This window comes from Tamandua tetradactyla, unplaced genomic scaffold, assembly GCF_023851605.1.
Source record: "Tamandua tetradactyla isolate mTamTet1 unplaced genomic scaffold, mTamTet1.pri scaffold_103_ctg1, whole genome shotgun sequence".
Classification (NCBI taxonomy): domain Eukaryota; kingdom Metazoa; phylum Chordata; class Mammalia; order Pilosa; family Myrmecophagidae; genus Tamandua; species Tamandua tetradactyla.
This window is the reverse complement of record NW_027518261.1, coordinates 456,714-480,665: the sequence shown is the minus strand read 5'-3', so window position 1 is coordinate 480,665 and position 23,952 is coordinate 456,714. Positions and strand designations below refer to the sequence as shown.

The window sequence follows — 23,952 nt, the reverse complement described above, 5'->3', positions numbered from 1 at the left end:
GAGCCTGTGGCCTGGTAGGAATCTTGCTTTCCCCCGGCTTCTCTCTCTACTTGCCGGGCCTGGACGTGGCTGCCAGCTGATGCTCCCCACTCCTGTGCACACTGGCCCTGGGAACTCTGAGGCAGTTTTTCTAAATAAAATCAGGGAAGCCTCTAGAAGAGGAAGTGTTTGGTTTTTTTCTTTTTCATTTAATTTTCGGTCCTTTCTGCTCCTTCCTCACTGGAATGTAGATGTGAGGCCTGGAGGCCCAGCAGGTGTGGTACAGACCCAAGGTCGTAAGCCTCTTCTAGAAGATGCTCCAGGGGCGAACCTGCTGTTTTTGTTCCTGGAAGGGAAGGAAACAGGACAGGGCAGAGGCCAGGGGAAGTGGCGAGTGTCCTGGGGAAGGGTGGCCGAGGGCTCAGGAGAGCTGGCCGCCGCTGCTTCCGCACGCCCTGATCCTGCGTGGCCCCTCTGTCTCCCTTCCGGTTCCAGGCCCTGCTCACGAGCTCTGTTCTGTGGTGCCTCAGGACATGGCTGGGGGTTCGGGGGGCATTGCACAGACCACACCCCTGGCCTGGCCTGGCCTGTGCACGGTGACGGTCAAGGTGGTGCCTCATGGGAGCCGTGCTTGTCTGACCCTGTCCTGGCTGTGAGAGAGCCCGGCTGCCTGCTACCCCAGGGATGGCACAGGCTGTTGCAGGAGCCCATGCAGGGCCCAGCCTGGGAGTCTTCACGGAGGCCGAGGCTGAGCGGGGCCGAGCACTGATGTTCAAGCTGGTAGACTCGGGTACAGAAATCCACGACAGATTCCATTGGAGTGAGCAGAAATCACAGAAAAAAGTCCTGGGGTCAGAGCAGGTGGTACATTCCCTTCCGCCTGGTGATTGCAGGGCATGGGCATGGGTCGTGCTGAGGTCTCCCATGCCTCGGCCTCAGGCGGCCTCCCAGTAGCCCCATTAGACCCCTCTGTGCAGGAGGAAACCGAGGCAGCAGGTAGCTGTTGCCTCCAAGGCCTGCGGCTATTGGTGCCACCTGGAACCCAGCCCCAGGCCAGGAAATGTTTCTGTAGTATTTTCTGGTTGGCAAATGTTATTTGATGCCAATTGCTGAGATTCCAGAAAGGAGTACTGTGGTAACTTCTGCCTCTGTAGGAATGTCTGTCACCTGTGAAGGTCACAGGCTGCAGCAGGGGTGGGGGTGGGTGGCTGGGGGTGTCACGGCTCGGTCTCTTTCTGACCTGAGCTCTCGCCTCTGGGGCTGGGGGACTTCCATGTCCTTGACTGACCTCTCACAGTGACCCCAACCATGCCCTTGCTCGTGTCCTTCCCAGGAGTGGTTGAGCTTGTGTAGGATGGAAAGTGGAAATCTCATGAATTAATGCTAAGCCCCTTTCCAAAGTAGATGGAGGAGCAAGCCAGGAAAGTCTGCAGCATACTTAACTAGCTGGCCTCCAGTGGGAGCATTTGACCCCATGGCCCAAGGAAAGGTCATGGCCCAAGGAAGGGTCTGAGGAAGGACAGACACCTCAGAATGTAGCAGGGGTCTGTGACTGGGTTTCCATGTCAGCCTCAAGGCAGCGTGGGCCTGAACACAGGTGTCCAGTGAGTCTGGTGCTGGCCGTGGGATCGCATGCCCTGGCCTGAGTCGGGGCTGCCCTATGGCCTCAGCATCCTCCTCTGTTATGGAATGTGGGCTAGGGGCAGAGGGGCCCCTGCCAGGCTTGGTCACTTCCAAGGAGCTCCCTTTATTGTTTCCAAAGAGGGAGTAAATTGTGTGTGTGCACAGCTGTACGCACAACCCCACACGCACACACGCACACTCACAGAAACACTTCTTGCTCCTTTGTGGAGCGAACCTTGGAAGGTCAACACTGGCTATATTTATTTATGAGATTATAACTGATTTAAAAATTTGCATGTAATTTTCTTTTTTTAGTTTTTATTTGTTTTTTTGGGGGGGAGTGCATGGTCCGGGAATCAAACCCAGATCTCCTGCATGGAAGGCGAGCATTCTACCACTGAACCACCCATGCACCCTATAACGTACTCTTTATAATTAGAAAATTTTGCCCCTAAATTATTAAAGGCGGTATAAAGAAATTCTGCATCTTTTCTTATGAATTTATAGAAATGGGGAAGTGAATGATGACCAGGAGTAAAACAGCTGGATTTGTGAGGGTGGGGTAATGCCTAGAGTCCCAGATGCAGGCCTCTCTTTGTTTCCCTGACTGCTTGTGCCTCCCCCTCACTGTCCATGCACATGAGTGGCCCTGAGCATGCATGCCTCCTCCTGACTGTCCACACACACGAGCAAGCCTAACCGTGTGTGCTTCTCCCCAGGTTGTCCACATGCACAAGCCGCACTTCCTGGCCTTGCACTGTCATGAGTTTGGGGGAAGAATGTGAAGCTTCCATGGTGCCCGTGGACAAGTTTGTCAAGTAAGTGACTGTGGGCCTCCTGGGGGCTGGGGAGGGTGTTTTTACGGCAATTTTGTCCACAGATTTACCCTCTGGGCATGTCCTCATGATTTGCCCACAAGAGAACATGTGCCAAATGCTTGCCTCTTCCCTAGGGTGGGCACAAAATACAGCATCAGTCGCCTGACCCTAAAATGGTCTAGTGACTGTGTCCCTTGGGCTTAGATGAGAGTCCCGGGCAGCATTTGTGGGGAGGACACCTCTGTGTGCCCTCTGGATGTCCCACGCTGTCCTGAGGCTGCCCACCCTACTCCATGACAGACAGACAGGAGGAGGGTTTCAGTGTTCTTGGTGACTCCATGTCCTTGGTGAGTTTTGTAACTATAGACAGAAAGTACTACAGGCCTCGTGTCCCCAGTCAAGTGCACGCCTAGCGCCTGTGGGGGACTGGCTCCCCTCCTTATCCTGTATGGGGTCTCAAGTCCCCAGGCCTGGGGAGGCCCCAGCGGTGGCAGTAAGGAGGCTCAGCCCTCGAGTCCCTGTTCAAGAGCAGGAATTCCCATCTGTGGTTGGTGGGCAGCAGCTGCGGAGGCTTCCCTCCAGGGCCCTTGCCCCAGTTTCCATCGGTGGCCATGTGTGGGGCCCAGAAGAAGCCTGTCCTTTGCTCTGGGGTCAGGGAGACCTGGGTCTTTCTGTTCCTCACGTCTTCCTCCTGAGAGCTTCCTGGTCATGAGGGTGTTCTGGTTTGCTAAAGCTGCCAGAAATGCGTTGGCTTTTACAAAGGGGATATATTAAGTTATGAGTTTGTCGTGCTGAGGCCTGAAAATGTCCTAATTAAGCGGATATTTTCCTGGAGGAAAGGCTGCCGGCATCGAGAACACTGTCAGCTGGGAGGACCTGTGGCTGGGTCTGCTGGTCTTTGCACCCCATTTGTTGCTTTCAGCTTCTGATTCAAGTGGTGTTCTCTCTAAGCACCTGTGGGGTTTCACTTAACTTCTCTGGCATATACTTTGGATGGGTTTCATCTCTTAGCATCTCCTGGGGGCATTTTTGTCTGCATCTCCAAATGTCATGGTGTTGTCATCTCCCTGAGTCAGCTCTGAACTGTGTGTGAGCCTTTTTAAGGACTCTGGTAAACTAAGACCCACCTTAAATGGGGAGGAGGTTACATCCTCATGGAACTAATTAATCGAAAGTCTTGCCTTCAATATGTTTGCACCGACAAGAGTGGATTAAAAGAGCCAGGCTTTTTCTTCCCTCAGGTTGACGTGAACTGTCCTGAGCCTGCTTTTCCTTTCTTCTGTCTTAGAAGGAGGTGCAGCCCTGCGTGTCTCACCCTGGCACCCCTTCCCACCTACATCCACAGCCCCTTCCAAGTCTGGGGGGCAGAAGGCGGCCTCCCCAGCTTCTGGCTCACAACAGCGAGTCTGCAGAGGGAGCCTGGGCCACCCGCAGGCCCCTTGTCACTTTCCCACAGTCACGACGGATGACAGTGGTAAGTTCAACTGTCCACCCGAAGGGTCAGGAGTACTTCACAAGTTCTCCCTCGGGAAAGAGGCCTGCCATGGCCATCCTTGCAGATGGCCCCTGTCCCCACTCCCCCAGTCCTGCACACTCCCAGCCACCCGGAAAGCTCTAGTGGCATAGCTGGGAGCTGTGGAGGACAGTGCCCAGGGGACCACAGGAAGCCCCCGGCCCACAGATCATGCTGCATCCTGGGCTGCCATCTGGCCTGTGAGGGCTGTGACTCTGCCCGTGGTGTCCCCCAGATGTAGGTCTCACCTTGGGCACAGCGAAATCCCATATGTGGGGCAGCCTGGGCAGGGGTCCCACTGCAGTGCCGTCTTCTGTGAGCTCTCTGGGCATTGGGTCTGTGCTGGGGTTCCCAGGGGTGCTTGCCCCCACTGGGGTGTGGGCCAGCAGTCCAGGCTCATCTGTAGATGGAGAGTAGGGGAATTCTGTGCAAGCTGCCCTCCTGCAAATGTGAATGCCATGCAGTCACATGGGAGCCCCGTCTGAGTCTGCTGTGTTCTCAGGTTTCCCAGGGCATGTGTCAGGACCCCTGCCACAAGGTGCCATCAAGTGCACTGGGGTGACCAGGCCCGGGGCCCACTTCGGACTGGTGTCCTGGGGCAAGAGCAGCTGCTCAGTAGTGGCCTCTGGGTGGGGCTGAGCTGCTGCTGCTGTTTCCCACCATCTCCCAGGACCCCTCCTCGGTGCTGTCACATGTGCTCTTTCAAACTACAGGAACCACAGCTGCTTTTTAGTAAATGCTCACAGGACAGTGGGTGCCCCTGAGAAAGGAGACATATGTATCTGCAGACAAGTCTACCCTGGCTGTGAGCCTTTTCTGCTGATTTATTTTAGTTTTGGATTTATGCTTATTACTTACTAACTTGACTGTGGCTTTAAGCAGTGAATGTATACGTGTATGTATTTAAAGCCACAATGTGCCACACATATTTTTCAGGGAAAAAGGTAGTATTTAAATACATCAAGAATTCCTGAAGTCTGAAAAAGACAGCAAAACCAGTTGGAAAACCTAATCACTTTAGGCATTTAACATGGAAGAGAAAACACAGATGCAGTACAAAAAGAGTTAGGAGATGTCCATTTGCCTCGGCAGACAGGGAGACCTGTCTTTTAACTTGGAATGAAGTTGTGCTGCTTCGCATCCCATTGAAGGGACTTAGAAGAGAGCATCACCGATTCCAATGTGTATATATATTTATATATATATAGGTTTCTGATGCTTTTATTTGCTCTTTTTGAGTGCCTTCTATCACACCTGTCCTCAGAAAACTGACAAAAATCAGTGTAATGTACCGTATTCTACTGGCAAATACTTGACCTTCTCTCTTGCAAAAGCTGGTTTTCTATCTGAACCTTAAACATAGTACTGATGATATGCTGGATACTCATAAAAAACATCAAGTGAGTTGCTGCTAAGTAGTTAAATATTCCAAGAAAGTCCTAGGGGCAGTAGACAAGGAACACAAAGGAAAACAAAACTGAAAAAAAAATTTTTTTTAAATGTATCCTTGCTATTTTAAGAACTATAGTTTAAAGATGAATTAATTAATTAGTTAATTCCTAGTGGCTGGACATTGGAAATTCTAAAAATATGGTGAAATATATCAAGTGAATATTGTAGGTAACAAGATGTAATTGTGAGGTAGACTTTGGCATCAGCTACTCTGAAATTTCAGTCCTGACACAGCCGTTTACTAGTTGTATTAATTTGAGCAATTTGTGTAACCTCGCTAACCCTCACTTTCCTTAGCAGTAATAACAAATAATAATTGAATATACTTTCTAGGGATTTTCCAAATTAAATGAGATCATGAAAGTAAAAGAATTGACACAATGATAGGATTTTTGTACATTTGCTGAATGAGCATCAAATACTCTATTGATAAGGTGAGAGAGTTGTAAAAGGTTAAACTTCTCAGCACTTCATCTGTTCCTACCACCTTACTGTGTATATGATTTTATGAATATTGTGATCTGTGCTTCTAGAGTATCTGGATCAGTATTAATTTTTATAAGCTTGTACATCTAATATGGCTGAAAACACATTTTTAGAACCTGTCATAACAAGGACTAGACTTCATGTCCAGTCCAAATTTTGAGCCTGAACACCCTAACTTCTATTAGTTGTGATGGCATAAGGAGTCTGAGAGATTAACTATCAAAAATTCCTCTATCAGTGATGAAAGAGAAAAATATTATTTATTATTTAGTTAGATTTTTCATTGATACTAATCTAAAAAAATGTTTTTCTTAAATTAAATCTGCAGGAAAGTTTTTTATCACATGGCAAAATAATAAAAGTTATTGTTTGCTTAGGGCCTACTCTGTGCAAGGTGGTTTGTTATGTGCATTATATGAAACAAACTTCCAAAGTTACCCTGGTTAAGAATATATTATGATTCTCATTTTACAGGGAAGTTATCAAAGTCCAAGATAGGTTAGGTAACTTTTCACAGTCATAAAGAGACAAATAACAAACTCAGAACTTCCAATGTCTGAAAATATGTTCTTTTTACATTTCCATCATGTTTTCTTTAGTCTTTTTAAAAAATACATAATATATATTAAATAAGCACAAAGTTTTATTTTTCATATGTATGTATATATATACACACACACATATATATGGGACATGTTTCAACATCGTTGAAACATCTACACTTAAGTGATAGATATAAAACAACAACAAAAAAGGCTGAAAGTGCACGGTATATCTAGATTTACTTTGGGTTCTGAAAATAGTCTTGAAACTTAATTATATTCACATTGCACTAAAGGATTTCTTGAACTTACTGCTTGAAATAAAAGTTAATAAGGGGATCCCATTTTTGAAATGTGTCTCTCCTTGTTATAATCATATTTATGTTATACTTTAAGATACTTTGAAAATGATGAGATTTAATTTCTAAGATATTGGCACTGCTGATGTTTTGTTTGTAATACAGGGCATGTAAAATTTTTATCATATTTTATCCCCCTTAAATATTGTCTTAAAATATAAATCTTTTGAAAAATATCATTTGTGACTACTTAAAAAATAACAGACTGCTTCGACAGAACAAGTTGATAGAAATAAGGCTAAATAACTCTATCAAAATCAATCTCAAAATGCTTGTAAATCAGCTTGAGACATTCATACCTATAAGCAAGCTTAACTCATTAACAGAAGATGCGGTCTATTCTACTCCATCAACAAAAATATCCAAGTTTCATAGATTAAATCCAATCATTTCTAGCTGTTGTGAATTAGTTGGGACATGCTGAAGGAATGTCAGAAGGAGTTAGACATTTACTACAAAGACAGTCTCTTTATGTATAATATAATCAAGTGCCATTTTTCCTTGTCCTCTTCAAACCTAAGAGGAAAAAGTCATTGTTTTTATTTGCTTCTTTGAATCTTGGAATGGCTGCAGTTTGAAGCTACTAAACCAATCAAACTCCATTCTTTCATTCAAGGGAAAGTTAATAAGGTGCCTGACCAAATAAGATAGTTCAAAATTTGAGCCCAGTATGAGATTGTGGAAACCATTAATAACTACCAAGCATTTAATTATTTCAAATTATCCATTTAACAAATGATTTTACTTTGATGTTTAAAAAATGGATTGTAAGAAGGCAGAGAATAAGCTTGATATTGTATCACTTTTGAGTAAATCACACAAATTCCTAATTGCACCTGCTAAGAGGAAGTTAGAACTGTCCCTTTACTTTCTTTTACCATATTCATTTTGTTTGGTGATTTGGGGGAATGCACAATACAACAATATGGAGGCAAAGAAGTAGATGCTAAGCATATCCCAAAGCATATAAATCCATTGCTAAATGATTATATTTTCATTATGATATTTATTCAGATTTCCTCCTGAAAATGGATAAGAAAGTCTTTGGATAGAACCACAAACTTTTTAAGTTAAAACTGTAGAGATAATGCAGATCAACTTACTCATTTTACAAATGAGAGTTCTTAACCCAGAACAAAATAGTTGTTAGAGTATTTGCTGAGTTTAATAGAAATTACTGTCAAAATTAATAGCCACTAAAACCACTAAATAGCAGTGTTCACAACAACAATTAAGTCCCTTGAATTTCTGCAGGGAGCCTTTCTGCAATAACACAGATGTTGCTTCAAGTTTTTTTAGGGAATCTTCTTCATGCATAAGAAAAATATGATTCTGGTCAGTTCACCCTAACACTGATGCCATTCAGGAAGATTATGAATTTAAGCTATTAATTCACTCTATTTCTTTATTAGAAAGTTGTGGGTTTACAGAAAAATGATGCAGAAAGTAAGTACAAGCATATACCAGCTATTATTAATACCCTAGTTTAGTGTATATAATCACTAATATTAATGAGAGCACATTTTATAATTGTACTATTAACTATAGTCCATTAACTTAGGGCTAACTGTACTGTGCAGTTCCATGGATATTTTTACATTTTTTATTTTAATAACTCCTATGCAAACTAAAATTTCCCCTTTTAACCACATTCAAATACGTAATTCAGCACTGTTATTACATTCATGATGTTGTGATGCCATCATCACCATCCATTATCAAAACTTTTCCATCATTCCAAATGAAAATTCTGTACATTTTAAGCCTTAATTACCTATTCCTTATCCCAATTTGATCCCCTGGATTAGACTCTCTGAGTTTCCTTATTCTAATTATTTCCTATCAGTGTGATTACACAAAATTTGACCTTTGGAGTTGGGCTTATTTCATTCTACATGATGTCTTCAAGGTTTATCCATGTTGTTGCATGTATCTGAACTTCATTTCTCTTTATGGTTGAATAAAATTCTATTGTAGGTGTATACCCCAAAGTGTTAAAAAAATCCATTCATTAGTTTATGGACACATTTGTTGCTTCCATCTATTTAAAATTGTGAAAGATACCACTAAGAACTTCGGTGTGCAAATACCTATTCAAGTCCCTACATTCAAATATTTTGCATATATATGCCTAGAAGCAGAATTGCTGGGTCATAGTGCATTTTCATGTGCTTTGTCGTCATTTGTATATCGTCCCTGAAGAAATGTTGATCCAAGTCTTTCGCCCTTTTAAAAATAGGGTTGTTTATCTTTTTTGTTGATGAATTGAAGAATATCTTTTATATTTCTGGATATTAAAGCCTTATCAGATATGTGTTTTCCAAATATTTTCTCCCATTGTGTAGGTTGCTGTTTTACTCCCATGGTAAATTACTTTGATGCCCAAGAGTTTTTATATTTAATGAGGTCTCATTTATTTACTCATTTATTTATTTTGCTGCTTTTGCTGTGGGTATAAAGTGTAAGAAAGCATTGCCTAACCCAAAGGTCCTGCAGATGCTTCCCTATATTTTCTTCTAGAATTTTTATAGTTCTGGTTCCTATATTTAAGTCATTGATCAAATGTGAGTTGAGTTTTGTGTATGGTGTAAGGTATGGGTCTCCCTTTGTATTCATGCATGTGGAGATCTAAGTTTCCCAGCATCATCCATTGAAGAGATTATTCTTTCCCCACTGGGTGGGCCTGGCACCCTTGCCAAAAATCAATTGGCCATAGATGTGAATGTTGATTTCTGAGCTCCCAAGCTGATTTCACTAGTTTATATGCTAGTCTTTATGCCAGTAGCATGCTATTTTGATTATTGTGTCTTTTAATAAATTTCAGAGCCAGGAAGCGTGAATTTTTCAACTTTGTTTTTCTTATTCAAGAGGGTTTGGGCTCTTCAGGCTCCTTACTCTTCCAAATAAATTTGATGCTTGGCTTTCCTATTTTTGCAAAGAAACTTGTTGCATTTTTTTTAATTGGGATTACATTGACTGTGTAAATTGCTTTGAGTAAAATTGACTCTTAATATTTAGTCTTCCAATTGAAGAACATGGAATTTCTTTTCATTCATTCAGGTTTTCTTTAATTTCTTTTAGCAATGTTTTATAGTCTTCCAGGACAAGTCCTTTACATCTTTGGTTAGATTTTCAGATCTAGGTATTTGATTATTTTAGTTGCTATCATCAGCAGAAGTTTTTTTTTTTTAATTTCCTTTTCAGGTTGTTCATTACTACTTTAAAGAAACACTACTGATTTTTACATGTTGATCTTGTAACTTACCACTTTTTAAAATACACTTATTAGTGCTAGGAGCATTGTTGTAGGTTTCACAGGATTTTCTGTACATGCTATTATACAATCTGTAAATAGGAAGTGCTTTACTTCTTCCTTTCCAATGTTGATGGTTTTTATTTCTTTTTCTTGCCTTATTGCTCTGGTTAAAACTTGCAGTACAGTGATGAATGACAGTAGTAAAAATGGGCATTCTTGTCTTGTTCCTTGTCTTGGTAGAGGAGAAGCCTTCATTCTTTCATCAAGTATTATGTTTCCTGTGGGTTTTTCATATACGCCCTTTCTCATATGGAAAATGTTTGCTCTTATTCCTAGTTTTCTAAATTTTTTTTTTCAGGATGCAGACTGGATTTTGTCAAATGCCTTTTCTGCATCAAGTGAGATGCCCCTGTGTTTTTTTCTTTGTTCAGTTAATGTGATATATTACCTTAGATTTTCTTATGTTGAATCAAACTACCAGAGATAAACTCCTCTTGATTATAGTGTATAATTCTTTTACTATGCCATATTTTGTTGAGAATTTTTGCATCTATGTTCATAACAGATATTATTACTCTGTAATTGTCTATTCACGTGGCATTTTGACCTGGCTTTGTTAGGATGGTGATGCTGCTTTGATAGAATAAATTTAGGAGTATTCTCTACTGTTCAGTATTTTGGAAGAGTTTGAGAAGTATTGTTGTTAATTTTTGGAATGTTTGGTAAAATTCTTCTGTGAAGACATATGGTTGTAGGCTTTTCTTTGTTGATAGTTTTTTTTATTACTGAGTCAATCTCTTTATTATTATTTGTTTGTTAAGATCTTCTATTTCTTCTTGAGTCAGAATATGTAGTTTCTGTGTTTCTAGGAATTTGTGCATTTCACTGAGGTTATCTAATTTTTTGGCATACAGTTCCAATTTGTATCTTCTTAAAATCTTTTTTTTTTCCCCCTCTGGAGTCAGTAGTAATTTCAACCTTCTCATCTGATTTCAATTATTTCTTTCCTTTCTCTTTTTTCTTTTCCATCAGTCTAGCTAAAGGCTATTCAATTTTATTGATCTTTTCAAAGAACTAATGTGGTTTTTTTATTGTTTTTGTTGTTGTTGTTGTTCTTTATTTCATCAAGGTGAAATAACAGTTTGAAAGTAAATGGAGGTGTTAACATGATTTTAAAAAGACAATTTTTTAAAGTGAGGAGGCACTGCCTACAACAATAAGGAAAGAGATGGTCACAATACATATCAATAAGTATATTGGTCTGATAAGACATAGAATCTTTGTCATCTAGGCAGATTAGTCAGATGGTTAAAATCCTTTTATAGTTTCTCACTAAGAGCAAACAATAATCCAAGAAAGCATTGTCATTTTAACAGTGAAAACCAAATTCTTGTTTTGCGTGAAGATACATCTGATCAGAAAACTATAAAAAATCTTATAAAACTTAAAATTTTAGCCAACCTTAACCACAACCAATAAAATTCACTTTCAACAAGATTTGTACAACTTTCTATATCCATTGATTTTGTCCTGCATTTCCTGTTTCTCATTCTGCAACAATTAGTTATTTTACTTTAGGAGAAAAAGTGCTCTTTTTCCTCAACAAAACATTTGCTGCATAATTTACATATTTAAATGACCAAAAAAATCTTGAAATCAATCTTCTAGCCAACATCCTATAAAACACAATTCTCCTTTTTTTGTTTTTTTCTTTTTGTGAAAAATAACATATATAGAAAAAAATAATACATTTCAAAGCACATCACAATTAATTGTAAAACAGACTTCAGAGTTTGGTTTGGGTTACAATTCCAGAATTTTAGATTTTTATTTCTAGCTGCTTATAATGACTCAGCAATCATACTCTTTTATTAAACCTCACCCACCCTGTATAACTTCACCATCACCTTTGATCTTTCTCCTACTCTTTAGAGGTATTTGGGATATGCTCATTCTGACTTTTTCATGTTGGAAGGGGCTGTCAATAATATGGGATAAGGGTATGGAAATAGTTGATGTTCTTGGAGAGGCTGGCCTCTTTGGGTTTCAGGACTTATCTGGCCCAGAGACGCATCCAGAGGTGGCAGGTCTCTAGAAAGTTACTCTAGTGCATGGAACATTTGTAGAATCTGATATAACATCCTAGGTGTTCTTTAGGATTGGCAGGAATGGTTTGGGTTAGAGTTTGTCAAGTATGGTAGGAAGCAATGTTTTACTGAAGCTTCTGTAAGAGTGACCTCCAGAGTAGCCTCTTGACTCTGCTTGAAGTCTTTCAGCCATTGATACATTATTTGTTATGCTTCTTTCCCCCCTTTTGGTTCAAGATGGCATCATTGTCCCATGGTGCCAGGGCCAGACTCATCCCTGAGATTCATCTCCCATGCTGCAAGGGAGACTTTCACCCCTGACACCATGTTCCATATGGGGGTAGGGCAATGATTTCACTTACAGAGTTGGGCTTAGAGAGGGAGAGGCCACATCTGAGCAGCAATAGAGGTCCTCCAGATGTAACTTAGGCATACCTACAAGTAGACTATGCTTCTCTGCTGCATACATAAGCTTCACAAGTACAAGTCTCAAGATCAAGGACTTGTCTTATTGATTTGGGTGTCCCTAATGTTTGGTACAGAACCAAGGGTTTCCCAGAGGTAAGGTTTAGTAGCTCCATATTTTCTCTCCCATCCCTCAAGGGACGTTTCCATTATTTTTTGGTTATTTGCTTAAATATACTCTGGGGTATATCCAGGCATTACATTAAGCTATATAAGATTAAAGGCCCATTCTTATTCTGGGCTCCCTGTGCTTAGATTGTTTAAATGATCTCTCCAGACAGGTTGAGTTAGATTATGTGCTACAGAAAATTTAGGTTCTGGAAAAAATAAATCTTTCTTAATCTTGTCTCAAAGAGCATGTGTGGTTCTAAAATATAGACAGTATCTTCCTTACCCCTGTCTTCTGAATTACCTTATTCTTGACCTGATCAGCTTTGTTCTTATCTGTAAATACCAGATTATACATATATAAAATAACCTCTCAAAATCCAGAAATAACATTTACCACTCTGGAGTAAATGTGACTGCTATAAGATGTTACAATCTAGGCCCCAATTTTCTTATATGTATTTTGTAAAGGAGACCATACCATAATTGCTCTTTTGTTGCTGGCTTATTTTGCCTCAACAAATGTCCCACAGGTTTATTCACAATGTTGCATACCTCCCAACTTTGTTCCTTTTGTAGCAGCACAATATTGAATCATATGTATACACCATTGTTTACTAATCTACTTCTCAGTAAGAGTATCCTTCAGCCACCTCCATTCGTTGGGTATCTGTGTATAATGTCCAAAGTCAATAGTTCATACACACTCGATTTTAGATAGTTTCATTGTTCCCAAGAGAAAAATAACCAATAAAAACATCCTCACCAAATAGAAAATCTAAACCTCCCCTTACTGTTGTCCCTCCCCCCCATTATTTGTGGCACTGTGGTACTGTTGATGTTTTCCTGTTAAACACAGCCCATAGTATGCAATAACAGTTTTCTACCTATATTCTGAATATACACACTCTTTGTACAAGATTCATACCTTTGCAGTATTTCATGTGAGAGCTTATTTATATTTGTAGTACTAAATTCAGTGGGACACGTGGGTCTATACAACCCCTTTAAATCACATTCACCTTCAATATGATAATATTACTTATAGACCCACAAGTGAACCACCTTCACTTCTCTCTATTCTCTTATATTTGAGTTCAACCACATTAGCTAACTGTTCAACGAACTCTAGTTTCTCTATATCTCTAAGTCCCCTATATTCTAAACTATAAGCCTCTGACTGTACATTTACCATGGTTATAAAAGTGGAATCAAAGAGTATCTATCCTTTTGTGTCCGGCTTATTTCACTCAGCATTATGTCCTCAATGCTCATCTATCTTCTCATGTGCTTCAGGACATCGTTTTGTTGTACTGATGCATAATATTCAATTGTTTATATAAGCCACATTTTGTTAATCCACCTGTTTGTTGACAGGCACATGGATTGCTTCCATCTTTTGGTGATTGCAAATAAATCTGCCATGAACATTGATGTTCAAATGTCTGTTTGTGTCACTGCTTTCAGCTCTTCTCGGTATATACTGAGATGTGGTATTGCCATGTCATAGGGCAACTCTATATTTAGATTCCTAAGAACCACCAAACTTCTTCCATAGTGGCTGTACCATTATACATTCTCACCAGTAGTGCATAAGTGTCACAATTTCTCCACATCCTCTCCAACATTTGTAGTTTCCTATTAGTTTAATAGCAGACATTCTTGTAAGTGTGAAGTGGTATCTCATTGTAGTCTTGAACTGTATTTCCATCATAGCCAATGAAAATGAGCATCTCTTCATGTGCTTTTTAGCCATCTGTATTTGCCCTTCAGAAAACTGCCTATTCACATCTCTAGCCCATTTTATAATTGGGTTGTTTATTCTTTTGTTATTGAGTTGTATGATTTCTTTATGTATATAGGATATCAAACTTTTATCTGATGTGATTTCCAAATATTTTCTCCCATTGAATTGGCTGCCTCTTCACCTTTTTGACAGAGTCTTTTGAGGCACTAAAGCATTTGATTTTGATATCCATTTATCTATTTTTTTTTCTTTTGTTGCTTGGCTTTGGGTGTAAAGTTTAGGAAGCTATCTCCTATTACTAGGTCTTGAAGATATTGCCCTACGTTTTCTTATAGGAGCTTTATGTTACTGGTTATTATATTTAGGTGCTTGATCCACTTTGAGTTAAGTTTTGTATAGGCTGTAAGGTAAGGATCCTCTTTAATTCTTTTGGCTATTGATATCCATCTCCCATGCCCCCATATATTGAAAAGACTATTTTCTCCCAGTTCAATGATTTGGGAGCCTTGTTGAAGATCAATTGACCATAGATTTTTGGTCTGTTTCTAAGCTGTTGATTTGTTTCCACTGATCATTGCTTCTGTTTTGTGCCAGTGCCATGCTACTTTAACCACTGTGGCTTTATAGTAAGTTTTAAAATCAGGAAATATTAATTTTCCCACTTTGCTTTTCTTTTTTAGGATGTTTTTAGCTATCTGAGGTCTCTTACCCTTCCAGTAACTAGCTTTTCCAAGTCTTCAAAGTAAGTTGTTGGAGTTTTGATTGGTACTGTGTTGAATTTGTAGATCAATTTGGGTAGAATTGACATCTTAACTACATTTAACCTTCCTATCTATGAGCAGGGAATGTCTTTCCACCTATTTAGGTCTTTGATTTCTTTTAGCAATGTTATATAATTTCTGTGTACAAGTCCTTTATGTCCCTAGTTATGCTTATTCATAGTTACTTGATTCTTTTAGTAACTATTTGAAATTGAATTTTTTCCTTGATTGACTCCTCAGTTAAGTCATTTTTTGTGTATAGAAACATTATTGATTTTTGCACATTAATTTTATATTCTTCCACCTTGCTAAATTTGCTTATTAGCTCAGGTAACTTTGCTGTGGATTTCTCAAGAGTTTCCTAGCACAGTATCATGTCATCTGCAAATGATGAAAGATTTACTCCTTTCTTTCCAATTTGGATGCCTTATCTTTCTTTTCTCCTCCATAATTGCTATAAGGAGAACTTCTAATACAATGCTGAGTAATAGTGTGACAGAGGGCATCCTTATCTCATTCCCAATCTTAGGGGGAAAGCTTTCAGTCTCTCTCCATTAAGTAAGATATTGCCTATGGGTTTGTCATGTATGCCCTTTATCATATTGAGGAAGGTACCTTTGATTCGTACCTTTTGAAGTCTTTTTATCAGAAAAGGATGTTGAATTTTGGCAAATGCATTTTCAGCATCAATCAAGATGATCATGTGATTTTTCTCTTTTGATTTGTTAATATGCTGTATTACATATTGATTTTCTTGTGTTGAAACATCCTTGCATTCCTAGTATAAACCCCACTTGTTTACAGTGTGTAATTCTTTTAATGTGTTGTTGGGTTTGATTTGCTAGTAGTTTGTTGAGAATTTTTGCATCTATGCTCATTAGGGACATTTGCCTGTAGTTTTGGTTTCACTGATTCTTTCTATTATTCTTTTGTTCTCCCATTCATTTAACTCTGCTTTAATCTTTGTTATTCCTCTTCTTGTATATAGGGTTAGTTTGCTATTCTTTCTCAAGTTCCTCCAGGAGAACAGTTGAGTCCTTGATTTTTGCTGTTTCTTATATGCATTTAGGACAATAAATTTCCCTCTCATCACAGCCTTTACCACATCCCATAAGTTCTGATATGCTGTGTTCTTATTTTCACTCACCTCCAGATAGTTACTGATTTTTCTAGCAATTTTTTCTTTGACCTGCTTGTTGTTTAACAATGTGATAATTAATCTCCATATATTTGCGAAAGTTCTCATTCTTTGGCAACTAATGACTTCCAGCTTCATTTCATTGTGATCAGAGAAAGTGCTTTGAATAAATTCAATGTTTATAAATTTATAAAGACCTGTTTTTGCCCTCAGCATATGATCTGTCTTGGAGAATGTTCTGTGTGCACTAGAGAAGTGTATATATCCTGGTGTTTTTGTGGTATAACAACTTAAATATGTCTGTTAGATCTAATTCATTTGTCAGATTGTTTAAGTTCTCTATTTTCTTGCTGACCCTCTATCTGGTTGTTCTATCTATAGAGGAGAGTCGTGCACTGAAGTCTCCTACTATTATTGTAGAAATGCCTATCACTCTCTGTAGCTTTGCCAATGTTTGTTTCATGTACTTTGGAGCTCCTTGACTGGGAGAATAAACATTTATGATTGTTATTTCTTCTTGAAGATTTGTCCCTTTTATTAATATATAATGCCCTTCTTTGTCTCTTATGATGTCTTCACATTTAAAGTCCAGTTTGTCTGATATTAGTATAGCTACTCATGCTTTCTTTTGGTTATAGCTTGCAAGGAATATCTTTTTTCCATTCTTTCACTTTTGATCTATTTATATCCTTGTATCTAGGTTGAGTCTCTTGTAAGCAGCATATACCTAGTTTACATTTCTTAATCCATTCTTGCAATCTGTATCTTTTAATTGGTAAGTTTAGTCAGTTAACATTCAAAATTATTTCTGTAAAGACACTTCTTGAATCTACCATTTTATCTGTTGGATTTTACTTGTCAGATCTATATATTCTTTTCCCTCTATCTCTTTTTATCTTTTAAGTTACCCTTTCTGGCCCTCTTAAATTCTGTTCCCTCCTCCAGACTTCCCTTTCCTGTCTTTTTTGCTTTTTTTTTTCAGCAGGCAGAAACTCCATTTAGTATTTCTTGTAGGACCAGTCTCTTGTTGGCCAATTCTTTCAGCATCTGTTTGTCTTTGAAAATTTTAACCTCTCCTTCAGTTTGGAGGACAATTAGGCTGGTTACAGAATTCTTGGCTTGAAGTCTTTGTCTTTTAGAATATCAAATATATCATACCACTACCTTCTTGCCTCTATAGTGCCAGTTGAGTAGTCTGAACTCAGTCTTATGCAGTTTCCCTTGTATGCAATAGATTATTTTTCTCTTGCCACTTTTAGAATTTTCTGCCTGTCTTCAACATTTGACAGACTGATTAGTATGTGTCTTGAGGAAGGCCTATTTGGATTTATTCCATTTGGAGTTCATTGTGCTTCTTTGATTTGCATATTTATGTCCTTTATATAGGTTGGGAAGTTTTCCCCCATTATATCCTCAACTAATCTTCCTAGACCTTTTACTCTTCTCTTCTCCTTGTGGGACACTAATGATTAATATATTGGTGCACTTCATTAATGTATTCATGCACTGTCATTTCCCTGAGATCCACTCTTTCCCATTTTCTCTTTTGTGTGTTCAATATCAGTATCCAGTCCTCCAGTTCACTTATTCTTTCTTCTGCTTTTTCACATCTACTCTTGTGTGACTCTGGTATATTTTTGATTTGGTCTACAGCATCTTTAATCTCTGTGCTATCTGCTATTTTTCTGTTTATTCTTTGAAATTCCTCTTTATGCTCTTCTAGTGACTTCTTGATTTCCTTTTGTCATTAGCCATTCCATTGATTTTATTTACTAGAGTTGTATAAACATCTTTTCTTAGTTGTTCCAAAATCTCTTTCTCTTTGGTGTTTCAATATGATCATTAGGACGGGCTATGTCTTTCTGCATTTTAATATATTTAATGATCTTCTGTTGCCTTCACGGTATGTAAATATCTTGATAGGTTTACTTTGGAAGTTGATTTCCTACAGTAGTCTAAAGCTTTGTATTTGTGTGATGGATGTGGAGCAGGAGGCAAGGCGTGGGGCAGGGCACAACAGTACAGTGAGGATTTGCAGTGCAGGTATAGGCACAGGTCAGGGATGCTACATTGGTGCCTGTGAGCATGGGGTGAGTGTTGTGGTGTTGTGGAGGTGTGGTGTGGGGACTGTTGGTGGCGGGGTGCAACTCAGGCAGGTTTTGCAGCCCAGGAGCAGGGTGTGGCATGTGGGATACAGAGGAAGGCCGTGGTGGGAGGCAGATGAGGATGCTGTGTGGATGATCAGATGCTGGCATGCAGATAGGATGTGGGTGGGCACATGGAACATGGGGGGCATGAGTATCAGGCGTGGGGTGTGGGTGGCATACATGAAGGTAGCACATTCAAGGAACACAGCTTGGCTTGCTTACTTGTCCCATCTCCCTATCTCTGCACTCCTGAGGGCTCTGGGCTTCCATTTAAAAAGGGACACATTATGCTGTTTGCACTAGCTGGGTGTCTCCGGTTCTTTGTATCTCAGTTCTTCAGTTTTTGCAACCAGGGTTTCTGTATTTAGTGTAAAAGACCTTCCCAAGTCACTCAGACCCTTGAGTTGCTGTCCCAGTCACCGTCCATCCCTTCTCTACCTGTTCCATGGAGCGGGGGTGAACTTTACCTGTCTTATTCTGCCATCTTCCTGTAGTTATTCTCTCTGTTATTTTTTAAATTCTCTATTTCATTTGTCTTTACCTCATCTTTGTTATTTCATTACTTCTGCTTTTTTGGGTTTAGCTTGCTCTTCTTTTTCTAGTTCATTCAGTATTGAAATTAGGCGACTGATTTGAAAACATTTTTCTGTTTTAATGTTAGTAGTTAGGGCTGTAAATTTCCCTCAACACTGCCTTTGCTGCATCCCATTAGTTTTAGCATGTTGTATTATTTTCATTCTCCTCAAGTTATTTCCTAATTTCACTTGTGATCCTCTTTAACCCATTGATTGTTTAATAGTATGTGGCCTAATTTCCACATATTTGTAAAGTTTCCATTTCGCCCTCTTTTATTGATTTTTGACTTCATTCCATTGTGCTCAGAGAAGATGTGTTGTGTGATTTCAACATTTTTGAAGTTGATATTTGTTTTGTGAACTAACATATAATCTATACTTGAGCATGCTCAATGAGTATATTTTATATTGGGGTGAAGTGTTCTAAATATGTCTATTAGGCCTACTTCATTTAAAGTATTGTTGAATTCCTCTAATCCATAATTGGTCTTTTCTTTAAGTGTTCTATTATTGAAAATCTATTATTAAGGTCTCCTACTATTAATGCATTTCTCCCCTCAAATCTGCAGTATTTGCTTCATATATTTTAAGACTCTGTTGCTTAGATCTGTATGTGTATGATTTTTATATTTTCTTGTTGAACTGACTCCTTTATCAGTATATACTGACCAACTTTTTCCCTCATATCAGTTTTATCTGATATTATTATGGCTGCTTAAGCTCTATTTTTGTTTATACTTGCTTGATATTTATTTCTTCTATCTTTTCACTTTCAACCTACTATGCCTTTGAATTTAAGATGAGTCTCTTGTAAAAAATGTATACTTGAGTCTTTTTTAAACCTACTCTCTCAGTCTCTGCCTTTTTAGTAGAGTTTAATCCATTTACATTTAAATTCTCTATTAATAATACAGGACTTAATTCTGCCATTTTGCTGCTTAGTCTTTGTGTTATACCTTTGTTATCCTTCAATCTTTCCATTAATGCCTACATTCATATTTATTTGATTTCTGTATTGCACCATATTGAATCCCTTCTCATTTCTATCTGGGTATATTTTTCATATGTTTTTCTTGGAGTTACCATTGAGTTAAAATTTAACATTCTAAACATATAACAATCATATTTCATTTGATATCAATTTATTTGACTTCAAAAGCATACACATACCCTGTTCCTATAATGCTGTCTCCTCACCCCTTATTATCTTTTCGTGTTGTATATCTAAAACCATAGAAATAGCAGTATTTTTTAGGCAATTGGATTTTAACATTTGTAGGAAGTAAGAGGTGAAATTATGTACCCAAAATACTATTCAATAGTACTGTATATTTATAAGGCCTAAATGGTTACTTTACTGTAAGTCTTTATTTCTATATGCTGCTTTGAACCCTGTCTAGTGACCTCTTTAGTCTGAAGAACTCCCTGTTTGTTTGCTTGTAGTGCAGGTCTAGTAGTCATGAACTCCCTCTGCATTTGTTTATCTAAGAAAGTCTTAATCTCTCCCTCATTTTTGAAAGAAAGTCTCACCTGATATAAAATTCTTGGTTGGTAGAGAAGCCTGGAGAAGCCACCATGTGCATTGCCTTATGACAGAAAAGCCAAGGCTCATCAGCAGCCAGCCCCAGAATGCTAACCAAGTCTTTGAGAGAAAACATTGCTTCTCTGACACTTTAACTTTGGACCTCTAGCCTCAAAACCTTGGGTGATTTCATAGACAACATCTGTTTTAGTTTGCTAGCAGCAAGAATGTGATATACCAGAAACAGAACTACTTTTAAGTTGCAAATTTACAGTTCAAAGGCCATGAAAGTGTCCCAAATAAAGCAAATCTATAAATATATCCAAATTAAGGAACCAACAGGAGTTTACCTTCACTCATGAAAGGCTGATGAAGTTCAGGGTTTTTCTCTCACCTGGAAAGACACATGACAAACATGGTAATGTCTGCTAGCTTTCTCTCCAGGCTTCTTATTTCATAAAGTTGCCACAGGGCTATTTTCCTTCTTCATTTCCAAAAGTCTTTGGCTGTATGGGCTCTTGTGGTTCTCATGGCTCTTGTGAGTCTCTCCAAAATGTTTCCTGCTTTAAAGGATTCCAGTAAACTAATCAAGACCCACCTGGAATGGGTGGAGTCACATCTCCCTCTAATCAAAGGTTAGATACCCACAATTGGGTGCGTCTCATCTCTGTGTAGGTAATTTAATCGAATTTTCAGCCTACACTGCTGAATAGGGATTAAAAGAAATACCTGCCTCCACAAGATGGATCAGAATTAAAACATGGCTTTTCTAGGATACACAGTCCTTTCAAACTGGCACAGCATCCTTGTCCTGCAGAAAGCTGCAGATGACATCAGACTGCTCAGAAGCATGGAGCAGTTGTGTAGATTTCCTGAACAACAGGAGGAGGCTGATAGCTGTTCAGAATCTGTGAAATTTGATGCTCACCCAATGACAACTTTGCTTCTTGAAACTCAATTCCTAAAGTGGGAAATGAAGAATTGTACAGCTTGTTCAATTAATGAAAATGGTATATCTGAAAGACTCACAGGAAAAGGAAATGGCAGGGAAGATGAAAGAATATTTATAGAAGTTGTTATTGAACACCTGAGCACTATGAAAAAGGTATATTTTGGATATCAAACCAATCTCATAGATTCAGAGCATTTCCAAAATTTCAGTGTGACAGCTGATCAAAGATTTAATGATATTCCAGCTAAGTACCTCACTTTCCTCAGTCCATGCAGATGGAAACTCAGTGGATGAAATCTCTAAGTCCTTAATGAGTTTGAATGTCACCTTGCTTGATTTGCTGCTCAACATAGAAATGCTGAAAAGCAAAGTCTAAGAGAATGCTTTTAAAATATGAGTAGATCAGAAAACTAGAGAAGTGTATGTATAATGTAGCAGCAAAAATTATGTCTATGAAAGAAGAACAAGTGCATTTGGAACAGGATATAAAAGAAATGACACAGTTGAATAGTGTTACTCCAATTTAAAGACTGGGAACATTCTATGACATTAAAAAATATCACTTTAATTCAAGGTCCTCGTGATCCTCCTGGTCGCCCAGGTGGAAAAGGAGATTGAGGTGCCACTGGAGAAAGTAGTCCACAAGGCACTGTAGATCCAATAGGTCCTCCAGGACTTAAAGGTAATTGGGGAGCAGTTAGCTTTCCTGGAAGTTGAGGATTTCCTGAGAAGATGGGAAGGCCAGTTAATCCCAGACAAAAAGGTTCGAAGGAAGAAAAAGGGAGTGGAGGCATACTAAGACCAGTACAACTCCCTGATCATATTAGAGCAGGGCCCTTTTAAGATTGGTTGGGTTGGGGCAGAATACCCTCTGTTACCATCTCAATAAAAAGCCCTTCACCTATGGACAAGTCATCAGTACAACTGAATGCCAGGATCCTTTTGTGTCTCCTCCAATCAGCTGACCTTGGTTCCCATGTCTCTCCTGATTTCTGCATGACATTTTCTCCTGATCTTTGGTGCTGTATGGGCCTCTCCTCTCTGGCTTATATCTCTCCCAGCTCCGGTACTTCACCACCACCATCAACCAGCATTCCTGCCCTGGAAGCCTCCATGAAGTGACTGGCCAACTGCAGCAGCCAGTCCTCATATGTGAGGCTAGGAACACTAATGTGCTGGGTTCTGGGAGAAATCTCATAGGTACTAGTTAGTTACATGTTGTATTAGCTATGGTTCTCTAGAGAAACAGAATCAACAGGAGATATCTGTAAATATAAAATTTATAAAAGTGTCTCACACTTTTATAAAAGCAACCATGGGGATGTAAGAGTCCAAGATCTGTAGGGCAGCCATGAGCTGGCAACCTGGTCCTCAGTCAGCTCTCTGGAGAGGCAGAGAGTAATGACCTCTTCTGAATCCTCCTTAAAAGCCTTCCATTGATTAGATTAAGTATTGCTAATTGCAAATGTGATCAGCTATGGATGCAGCCAACATGGTCATGATTTAAGTCCATGGAATGCCCTCAGAGCAACAGACAGGCCAGCACTTGCAGACCAGACAACCAGGCACCACCATCTGGCCAAGTTGACACATGAACCTGACCATCACGCCTGTGGATTCTTTACATTTCAAAACACTATTCTTAACCAGAGATTGGGATGACATAGATGACTCTGCATTCAGTCAGCATAAGTTCATTGTGTATTTCTTAGAACTGGACATATAAAAACTAATAATATAGATATCATCTCTGGTCTTGGGCAGATGTTTCCATGAGAAACATAGTCAAGTAAACAAGCAATTACTTCCATGAGCAGAACTAAATTAGGGGAAGAACAGGGCTCGATAAGTATTCAGAGGAAATCAGGATTTTTCAATTTATTAGAATGTTAAAATGAGTTAATTGATTTTGATTTATTTAGTTTACTTTCCTGTCTTCTCATTCTTCATGTTACAGCATACTTTTTTTCAAGTGGTAAAATGAGGTGCAAATGGAATTTGGAAAGTTTGTTCAATAATTCAAAGTAAACCAAAACTTTTTTTTCTGAAATTGCCCAGCCATTTCAAGTAAAATTATTTTGATTATGAAAAAAATATGCTAATAATTTTATATTGTATAAAGTTCTTTGATTTTATGCTCTATGTAACTAGTATAGATTCTTGAGAAGAATATTTCAGTAGAGATGGAGATATTTTGTGTACATAAAGTAGGGGATGAAAATTAGTAAAGCAAAGACAGACTGAAAAAAAGGAAAAGGGAAAACATGGGATTCATGTTATTCCATGTCTTTCTATTAATTAGCAGACCAACATTTCACAATTGTTCAATCCCTATTTTTAACCCGTAACCTCAGTATTATGGGTTATGGGTTATGCAATAATATCATTCTTATTGTACCGTATGTATCTGTATGTGTATCTC

At 39.0% G+C, this 23,952-nt stretch overlaps 1 protein-coding gene and 1 pseudogene across 13 annotated transcripts in view; both read left to right on the top strand.

Annotated features, from left to right (window-relative positions):
• LOC143673063 (vomeronasal type-2 receptor 26-like) overlaps positions 1-23,952 on the top strand; it is a 107,498-nt gene that overhangs the window by 3,624 nt on the left and 79,922 nt on the right. For 9 of the 13 annotated variants that reach the window (XR_013170158.1, XR_013170157.1, XR_013170156.1 and 6 more), the window contains 2 exons: positions 2,322-2,420; positions 3,662-3,894. The gene's annotated coding sequence lies outside the window, so the exon portion shown is untranslated. Of the gene's footprint in view, positions 1-2,321; positions 2,421-3,661; positions 3,895-4,646; positions 4,739-23,952 lie in introns of all 13 variants that reach the window. The other 4 variants (XM_077147433.1, XM_077147435.1, XM_077147434.1 and 1 more) reach the window with 4 other exon arrangements.
• LOC143673068 (macrophage scavenger receptor types I and II pseudogene) lies at positions 20,087-23,579 on the top strand (annotated as a pseudogene).